The following is a 9,811-nucleotide window of genomic DNA, read 5'->3' on the forward strand; positions in this document are numbered from 1 at the left end:
CATGGATGTGCTGCACCAAACACACTCAATATTAATACTGGAATGGGTTCATGAACGTGTCATAAAACTGAGTGCCCAAGGGAAGCATGCAGCCGGAAACACAACCTATCTAGTGCGTGGAGGCTGCTGAGTATGTTTGAATTAATTAAGAATTAATCAAGATTATGTGAAAAACCGTTTTTCAGTTTTACCTTGTAACTAAAGTCGCGGACGTGGAGTCATAACTGAGTAATAACCAAATATAATCTGTAAATAACAGGTAAAAGAAGTTTTCTTAAACTGGTCTGAAGTTAGTCTCTTCAAACACTTCAAACCATACGTGACATTTTTAACCATTTATCTCTTTCACAGTCTCTTGCTTATTAACTTAAACCAGAAGTTTACTAGTGATTAAAAGCTCTGGTACCAAAGAATCCATTGTTAAATTTTTTCCATTTTGCTTCAGCTTTGCAAAGCCTTTGTTTTTATTTCTGTCCTTTAAAATCCTTTAAGATTCGGTTCTGGTCTTTCGTTTTATTTCTTATTTCCCATATAAATGTCCATGTCAGTGACTTCAGTGAGGCTGCAGAAACCGTTGTGTTCACACAAGGAGCAACTCTCTGTGGCAGAAAACTACTCAGAACAAAAGCCTACAGAATGCTTTGGGTTATTTTTGTTGGCTTTATAGGATACAGAATAAAAATAGAAAAATGGAAAATAGGGTAAAAACTTGATTGCATGATGATCCATCTTTATTCCAAAACATATTTTGAGTTTGGTTCCAATCTCTTTTAGGTGTGAAGCTGTACAATTAGTTCTGTAAGATCTATTTTGAGTCATAGCCAGATATTGGCTGTAAATTGTTTCTTTACTCATGTTGGACTAATTTTTTTTTCAGGCTGTTTTCTCTAATACCATTTTCAGCACAGAGACATCTCTTTCATAGCAGAGAGCCGCTAAAATGTTCTGTTGCTGTGTGGGAGAAATTTCCATTGAGCTATGAGCCATACACAGATAAACTATAACATTACAATCACCCGCTTAATTTTGAGCAAATCCTTGTGATTCTGCTAAAACAGATCTGAGCTACTGAGCCAAACAAAGAACATCTGAACAAATTGTGGAACATCAGGTACCTTTAAATCCTTCAGGCCTTGTGGATAGGGAAGAGGATTGAGCTTGCTTTATACAGATGCCATCAAATCTCATTAGACTGGTATCTGAGGTATTTAGAGGCTGGATGAACTCACTCATATTCTTTAAGGTCCTCTTTCAGTTTTTGTGGGACAGAGTTGTCATGCTGGTGAAGGCTGCAACTGTGGGGAAGTTCTGCTGCCACATGACGGAAGTGTGACTGGTCTTCAAAAATGTTTAGGCATGTGGCGAACTTCCACAATCTTAAAGTTGTGGCTAATCCATAACTAATTTATTTCTTAGTGTGGCACTATTCAGTCACCTCTTACTGAACCTCTCACGTCACTCTTAGTTCGATATCCTGCTGTGAAAACCGCATGCTACAATTCAATTTTTGCATCACACTGCTTGAAATCTGACTAGATTCTATGGGGATGTATGCTGGAAAAAAAAAAAACTGCAGAAGACTGAAACAGCAGCAGCAGGTTGTTGAAAGTCTCAGATTTGTTTATTTCTTTCTTACAGAAGCTGTCAAGTAAAAATCCAGGCACACAGTTACAAACTGCACAAGGTCCCTTGCAACACAATGTCCTAGATTTTACTAGTTGACAGGCCCAAGTGAGAAAGAAAGCTGCTCAGAAGAAACAGAAGAACTGAAATTAGGGGTTTGAGATGCACTACCGTTTATCTTTTTTCAGCATCAACATCAGCATCAGCGATAACTCAGTTAGATGCACAGGAGAAATACAATATATCAACATTCAGCAAGTAGCATTCAAGTAAAAAATAATTTGTCAGATTTTTAACTCATGTTTGAGTCTATTTACTTGCCCTCCTCCACTACATCAAGCCAATAAATCCTTCAACAGTCATATATTCTTTTTATATCTTTCCAACTTGATCAAGTCATTTACTACGTTTACATGGACAAATATTTAATCTATTAGACTGGAATCAATCAGATCAGAGGTTCTAGGTGACATGTTTACCTGGAAGATATGTAAAGTGATCAGTTGCATTTACATGATGGACAGATTTGATACCATTGTATTGCTTTTAACATGCACTGCAACTGTCTAGAAAAAGTGGGGTTATCCTATCGTTATCCTTAACTCTTTCAGTTTCCAACAAAAATGCATCTCCCACAGTTCCATTCTGTTTTGCTGTCACCATTGTTCCAAGTCTTCTCTGAAAAATCAATCACACCCCCCCAAACACACACACATACACACACATGGTGCAAGCATGCACATAAACAACTTCCACCACAACACAATAAGAATGAGCAAATACATAATTATTTTTTGCCAACTAATCAGATCATAAAAAAGGTTTAAACCACCTCTCTTGATTAGATTAAAAATGCTTTCCAATCGAAGCCGATCCAATCAGCTGTGGTGTTTACCTGACATACTTTAGCTCTGATTAGACGTTAGATCGCATTAATGGAACTGTACCACACATCCCAAACGATGTAGAGGAAACACATGATGCAACATAAAGTTTCTCTATAAAGTACTGCCACAGAAACAGACACAAGTCAAATGTAGTTAGCGTGAGCACACAAATAAGGACTCTCACGCACACACATAAATAATGCACCCTCTGAACCATCCGTGAAGCCGCAGAGCAAGTGAAAACACAGCTGGATGAGCTTCACCTACCTCTTAACCTCCAAGGCCACACTGCTAAGTCAAGGCACTGTGACGTACCGTGAGTGTTCCTCTGATAAATATGTGTGTGGTCACTGAGTTTTCTTTTTTTTTTCTTTTCCGAGTGAAAGAAATACTGAATCAACATTTAAAAAAAAAAAAAAAAAAAGAAATATAAAAAAGGTAAAAGAAAAATATAATGCTAAACAAAAACAGTAAAAGAAGAAAAAGGAGAAGGATGCCGTGGGGAGCCGTCCATGAAGGTGAAGCAGCAGCTGCCAGCTAATATCACTCATCGCCCCTCCCCATCAGAGCAAGCTTAATATCCCACAAGGGCAAAGCTGTCGAGCTGAACCACATCCATGAGTCTGTCAAATGGAGATAAATACTTGCGGTGGATCAGAAAAATGGCTTCTTTATTCATGATTTTAATTTTGAGTTGTATTTGTGAGGACAACACCACATTTTACTCTGTAGAAAAACCCAGAAAACCAAAGCGATAAAACACCAAGAAATGTTTTTTCTAAAATGTGCTGCACTTTTTAAAACTTTGATATCAGTATTTTAGTATTTGTTATAATTAATTTTAGGGCATGAGTGTATACTAATGTTACCCACACACTGGTAAGAACAGCATATTGACTTATTTCTACTGACCGGGGGCTTATCCTAATCTTAAATGTCTAACCCCAGCCTTTACCCCATCCCCACACCCAGTCATGAGCCTACACTCTGAAATACTTCTGAATGCTTAAACTTCACATGAGTTGATTTTTGTTCAGGACATGACTCCCTCTATGTGGCAGTAGCAACAGAGTGTTGTCCCCCTGTGTGGGGAAGAAATTAAAACACATAAACACAGTATTACTGAAGAGGAAGCATTAGTTAATGAGCTAAAGGAAAAGTTCAAAGACATAACATGCAGCTGATAGCCATAACAGGGTCGGGAGAATGGAAACCAAAGATCCATCCTGAACCTTCAACACACGTAGTCACACACACAGCCAAGCAAACACGTCAATCTCTGCATTCCATCCAATGAAATAATCAGTGACATGGCCCGACAGCAAGCCAGGCACACATTTGTATCAGGTCATGTTATTGTTTCAGAAAACACATAAATATTAATTAAAATTATACATTTAGTTGAAGAGGTTGCCATCTGGCGAAAGGCTGAGGTGAAAAGAGGTCAGTGTCTTCATGAGACAAAGTCTGTAGGCTTCATTTGACAGCGAGAAGCTTTGGTTATTCTCTGGCTGAAAGATCTGGGAATCCATCAAAACCTGCAATTACTCATCTCCAGCTCAGAAAGTGGGACAGTGACTTGGCTTATCGGTTATTAAATTCTCCATCAACTCTTGAGCTAGTGGCGCGCCAACAGCTGTTCGAGAAGAAAATGCCTTTGTATCATGTTACTCCATTACATTTCATGTGGTGAGCCTGGAAATTAGGCCTGTCTGTCTTTGTTTTAAACATGTAATAATGAATAAATGAAAGTATGATAAAAAAAAAAGAAAAGACAGATGATTGGGTTTTAATGATAAATATATGTGACAGAAAAGAGTATTCAGTTTGCCTAAACGTGATTGCTGTCAAATTCTAATATTACAAGCAATCAAAAACTTTTCTAACCATTCTTTTCAGCTCCTCTTCGTCCACATACAGTTCTGGTCCTTGAATCCCTCAACTTGCACAACATGATGCGCTATCAGAGCAACAGCTCTGTGTGAGTGTTTGAAGTTGCCAGAAGCTAAGATCACCTCACTTCATTAAAAACACATGAGATGTTACACAGACGGGTTCTCTCTTCTTCCCTCTGCTCAGCCTGCTTCCGTCAGAGCTTACTCATTACTAATCCATCCAACAACCAGATGGGCAGAAGTCATCACGTTTCACTTATCTTTTCATTTCTGCATCTGTACATTATTATTACATTACTTTATTCTGACATACTTGAGGACAAGTGGTCACGTAATTATGCTGATTATCTCTAAAATGAGGAAGATTCAATAAAAAAGATCTAAGCAGTCATTTCTCTGTTTGTATTTGAAGGAACAGACTCACATGCATACAGACTTTTGTTAAGAGAACCGATAAGTTATAGGATTACCGGATAGATGAAGATTATTCATCAACAAAAAATGAATGGGGAAAAAAATAGCTGACTTTTGGTTCGATCATTGCTTAATAAAAGACTACACTGTTTTTGGAAACTAAAAAGTTTTTGCAGTTTGTAAAGAAACATACATAAAAATAGTCACTAGCTGCTGGCTTTGTGAAACATCTCTTTAAACTAAGGCTAAATAGAGAAAATGTATTAACAACCAGACACCCAAATGTTTGATTACCCAAGGAGCCACTGTCACAGATACACATCATAGTGCAGGAAAACCAGATCTTATTGGTGAGTAGGTTTGAGTCTATAATGACAAGTTTGGATCATTTAGTGAAGCAGCCGTGCGATGGATGCATGAAGGGTGGTATTTTACGAAGGCACTGAAAAAGCTGAGTACTCATTTCCCTGCTGACAGCACCTTCACTATAGTCCTGGACAGATGTCTTTTCTTTAATTGGTCAACTGTCTAATCTTTCCTGTTCTGCACATAATTAGCCTAAAACAGTTCCTTCTGCCTGGACGAGGACCGGAATTAAAGATGAAGACAGTTGCGTCAAAACTGGGCCTCCGAACAAACAAAAATGGAAAGCTCCAGCTAGGATATCACTCTAAGTCTAGGAAGAGAATCCAGTCATTTCCTTCAAAAGGTTGAGTCAGTCACACTGTAATATGTTCTCCAGAGCCACAGATTAATGAGCTTTAATACCATCCAAAAAGGGCATATGATCTGTATTTTGCAGAGCACTTGTCAGAAAATTACTTTCAGTCTAAGCTGTAAAAGGAGCTATAACTTGGATAATTAAGTACCCACACTTTACTAAGTTCAGTAAGTATAAACTGTACATAAGAAGTTAGAGGTCTGTACAATATTGGTATCTGCTTTAAAATTGAATAATGGATATTAGATATGCCACCAATAAAATCAACTGATGAACTGGTTTACTGATAAATTAACAGAAACTGGGAGAGTAGGATAGGATGGACATATCTTACTTGTTCTAAATTAAAAAACTGTCATGATTCAATTTGACATGTTGCACATAATCCAAATTGAAACATTTTTAAATGTATAATTAGTTTCCTGATTTGCACAAGGTGTGCATTATGAGTTTTCATTTGTCAACATCACAAAGAGTATGCAGAATAATACTCCATTTTAATTCAAATTCAGAAGACACAAGATCATCTCTGAATTTTTTATGTGGTTGTCAGAGTCTGTTTGTGTGTAGGTGTGTGTCTGTATGTGTGTGAGAGCCAAAATGAGTTGTAAAATACTGACATATTGGATATTGGCCAAAAAACATGCATCCCTAGTAAAAATAAAGAACTGATAAGTAAAAGGAGATTCCTTATCAATGGGAATCCCAGTTTTTAAACTCTACTACCACCAAGTCATTAATAACCATCTGGCCTTCCTGAAGATGGATGATGCAAACACAAAGCGATTTTCCAGGAAACTAAACATCATAGGATTGTAACTCCCTAACAAAGCACTCCAGCTAAACACTGGTTACGGTCCACATGCTGCATGATGAATTAAAATGGCATTAAACTTCGCCGATACTGAGTTTCTGGTTTATGTTATGTCTAAGGTGGTGGCTGAGAGGTAAATAAAAACACTGACGCAGCCCACAAGCATCAGCAGCAGCTCACACCGACAGAAAGACGGAGGGTAAATATTTCCACTAGCTACTTGGGGAGCCAGGGAGGAGGGTAACAATATTTTTGTTTGCGTTTATTCTTGTTGGTTTTTTTTTTTTTTTTTATGTTTTTTCAGGCTTTCATCTGCCCACTATTCACCATTGTGGTGAGTGTGTGTACTGTATATGCAGTAGAGAAGAAATGTAGTAAGTTTTTGACTTTTAGAGGCACTACATTAGCATTAGCAGGATTTGGTGTAAGGATTTATGTTGGAAATGAGTCACTATCCAAAATATGATAGTGAGGTAATGTTAGGCCTGTGGTTAGCGAGTTTGTAGGTTTGTGTGTCGGCGTGACACAAAAAGAGAGAAGGGAAGTTTAGAGTCATTTCCTGATATTTGTATTCAGACGCTCAAAACAAAAGGACAACAATTTGTTCTGGGATCCAATTAGATATATTTTCTGTTAGAAAAAAATATGCCCTTTTTTTCCCCCTCTATTTCACACGTTGGCAACACTTTTAAGATGAGCTGAGTCATACACAAAATCCTTCATTCATGACAAGTTCCTCTGCAAACTTTTACATGGTTCATGAAAGCTGAGTTCTAAATAAACAAGTCTGACTTAGCAAGAAAGAGCCTGGACACAAAAAATACTGAAAATGAACTGAAAAAGCCATATTTTACTTTTATGTGGTGTTTGTGGCAGCCGGAACAGTATACAGCATCCATGGGATTTTAGTGACAAAATGGGTGGCATTGATGACATTGTATACCCCCAGAGTTTAAAGTAAACACTGAAAATTGCTTTAGAATTGCACAAGGATAAAACCTCATCTTGGACATTCCCTAAAGTAATACCATTACAAGAAACAAAAGACAATTCTTAGATTGTGAAAAAAAAAAAAAAAAAAAAAAGCTGAAAACAGCTTAAATAATTTCTTTTTTTTTCTTTTTTTTTTTTAACTATCAATTTTTCCTGGATGTCAGTGTGGTTCAAGTGTAAAGTTTCCTATAAGGTAGTCCAATATTATGTAGAAATCAAGCAAAGACTGGCCCAGTGCCTTGGCTGTTTTGCACTTAATGCACCCCCCAAAACCGTAAAATTAAGTTGTTCAACAGATGCTGCTGTCAAAGAAATGTATGTGTGTTTTCAGTTTGGCCCTGGTGAGAGACAAGACCCTGACCCTGTCTGACTCTGTATCATACTCACCCACTCAACTACACAGCATCATGAAGAGCAAGATAAACAACGGATTGTTTACTCAGTTGATAAGCTTTAAAAAGTCTTGACACAGAACCAAGGCTTGACATTGGATTCATTAAAGAAAAAAAAAAGGACATTTACTTTTAACAGACCTTCTGGGAAAAAGCCAAATAAAGATAAAATTAAACCCTCTGTTTACAAAAATGTAAAAGTCCAACCTACCACATGGATTGTTAAAAATCTATAATCTGTAATTGAAAACTTGGAAAAATAGTCTATGACTGTTAAAAACCTGCCTCTGTTAAGAAAAATCAGTCCCTCTAAGCAGCTGAGGTGAGTAATCATAAGTTAGTTGTGCAAACAGAGGCCCTACTCAGTAGTAGACATGCCAACAAGATATATCCATATGGTTCATGTTAGAAAAAGCCCTGCTGCACACCTCATCATTCCACAAGAAACCAAACTCTTACTGGTTTTATGCAGACCAGAGACTGACACTGAGGCTAGTGCACTGCAGAGCTGGAGCACGCAGGGACATGTAGAGGATAGTGTAACAATGCAACGATCTGTATTCATCTGTACAGCATAAAAAACCAGGAGCTGTGGATGTGGACACCAGATATGACTAACTATTGTGGTTAGGTACTTAAATGCGCCCTTGGGTTCCCATTTTTAGCTTTTGGGCATATACAGACATAACTGGCTGCTATAAATACACTTTATGTTAGGAAGAAAAAGGATGGTTATGAAAAAATCTGTTTCTGGATAGCAAAACTACAGTCAAATCTGTTGGAATTCTTATTTTTGTATGTTTCACATACTATAGAGTCTCCACTTCGACAAGGATAGTCTGTGGTTCAGCTTTTATAACAGTCTCCCTCCAACAGAGCAGTCTTGACTTGTCTCTTGCTCTGAGGCACACAGTCCTTAATTATTTCCACTATTGAAGCCTTATAGTCAGTTCTTCACTGTCACATCACTTGGTCTCTCCAGGAAATACTTCAGCTAATGATGGTCCTATTTGTACAGTTCAGTGTTTCCCTTGTGTGGTTCTGTCTTTGCCCCAAAACAAGAAGAGTAGTGACAAGTTGCAAATCCTGTGGGAGAAACCACCGACTAACTGGTATAACATAGTTCCATAAAGCATAAAAAACAAATGCAGTCACCTAGGAGACTGATCTCTCATAGTTGTCTCACTGATAAATCTAAAAATTGTTTGTTTTTAGGTGTGAATGGTGATAAATAATCAGCATTGGGCTTAATAAGCCAATAACCATCAGGCTAGTTTTAGTCATCACAGCTACTAGATCATGCATGCAAGGTGCAGAAGCTGCAGAGTGCATCCCCTGATACGCAAAACCAGCTGCCTCCACCCAACAAGAGCTCATTTCTATACCTCTGTCCTATCAAGTGATCATTGATAGTAGACACAAACTGTGGCTGAAAATAATAAAGATATTACTTACATTTATCGGACCCACACGGTCTCTCTGGATGTGCGCTCTGGGTATCCTCCCCTTAAAACCTGATCAGTATGCAAACGACAGCCAATCCTCCTGGACAAAATGTTGAATGGAGCCGTGCCGTACAAGAGAGGTTTTTGTGTCTTTACATAATATCCATTAAACAAAAAACAAAAACAAAAAAAAAAAAAGAAGAAAGGGGAAAAGGGCAATCACACCAAATCCACTGACGATCTCATCCGACTGAACAGCAGGTTGGGTTATTCCACCAGTGAAGCGTCTCTTTGCGCCTCTGTCCCTCTGTCAGGTGAGCGCGTTGGAATCAGCTGGGAAGCTGCACAGCTTCTTCACGGTCTGCAGCGGAGAGAGAGATAGAGAGAAGGGGTAGAAGCCTGCACTCTTCTGCTTCTGTGTTTCGCTGATTTAAAATATCTCTCCTCTCTCTTTTCTCTCTCAGCATCCACTCACTCAGACACAGTGAGTGTGTTCCGAGACAGCTTCAGTTCACCGTGCACCTCACTAACTGAAAGCCGACTCCTCCGCCACAAGGCCCAGCCCCCTACCCCCCCCCCCCCCCCCCCCCCCCCCCCCGTACCGACTGCTAATTTATTCGGGTAGCC

At 38.5% G+C, this 9,811-nt stretch overlaps 1 protein-coding gene across 1 annotated transcript in view; it reads right to left on the bottom strand.

Annotated features, from left to right (window-relative positions):
• The window catches only part of dchs1b (dachsous cadherin-related 1b), a gene marked incomplete at its 3' end in the record, with an annotated part of 85,961 nt that extends 76,586 nt beyond the window's left edge, over positions 1–9,375 (bottom strand). The window contains exon 1 of the mRNA XM_079247386.1: positions 9,195–9,375. The remainder of the gene's footprint in view (positions 1–9,194) is intronic.
• Positions 9,376–9,811: the final 436 nt, after the last annotated feature.

The sequence above is a fragment of the Telmatherina bonti genome, assembly GCF_933228915.1.
Source record: "Telmatherina bonti genome assembly, chromosome: 10".
Lineage (NCBI taxonomy): Eukaryota > Metazoa > Chordata > Actinopteri > Atheriniformes > Telmatherinidae > Telmatherina > Telmatherina bonti.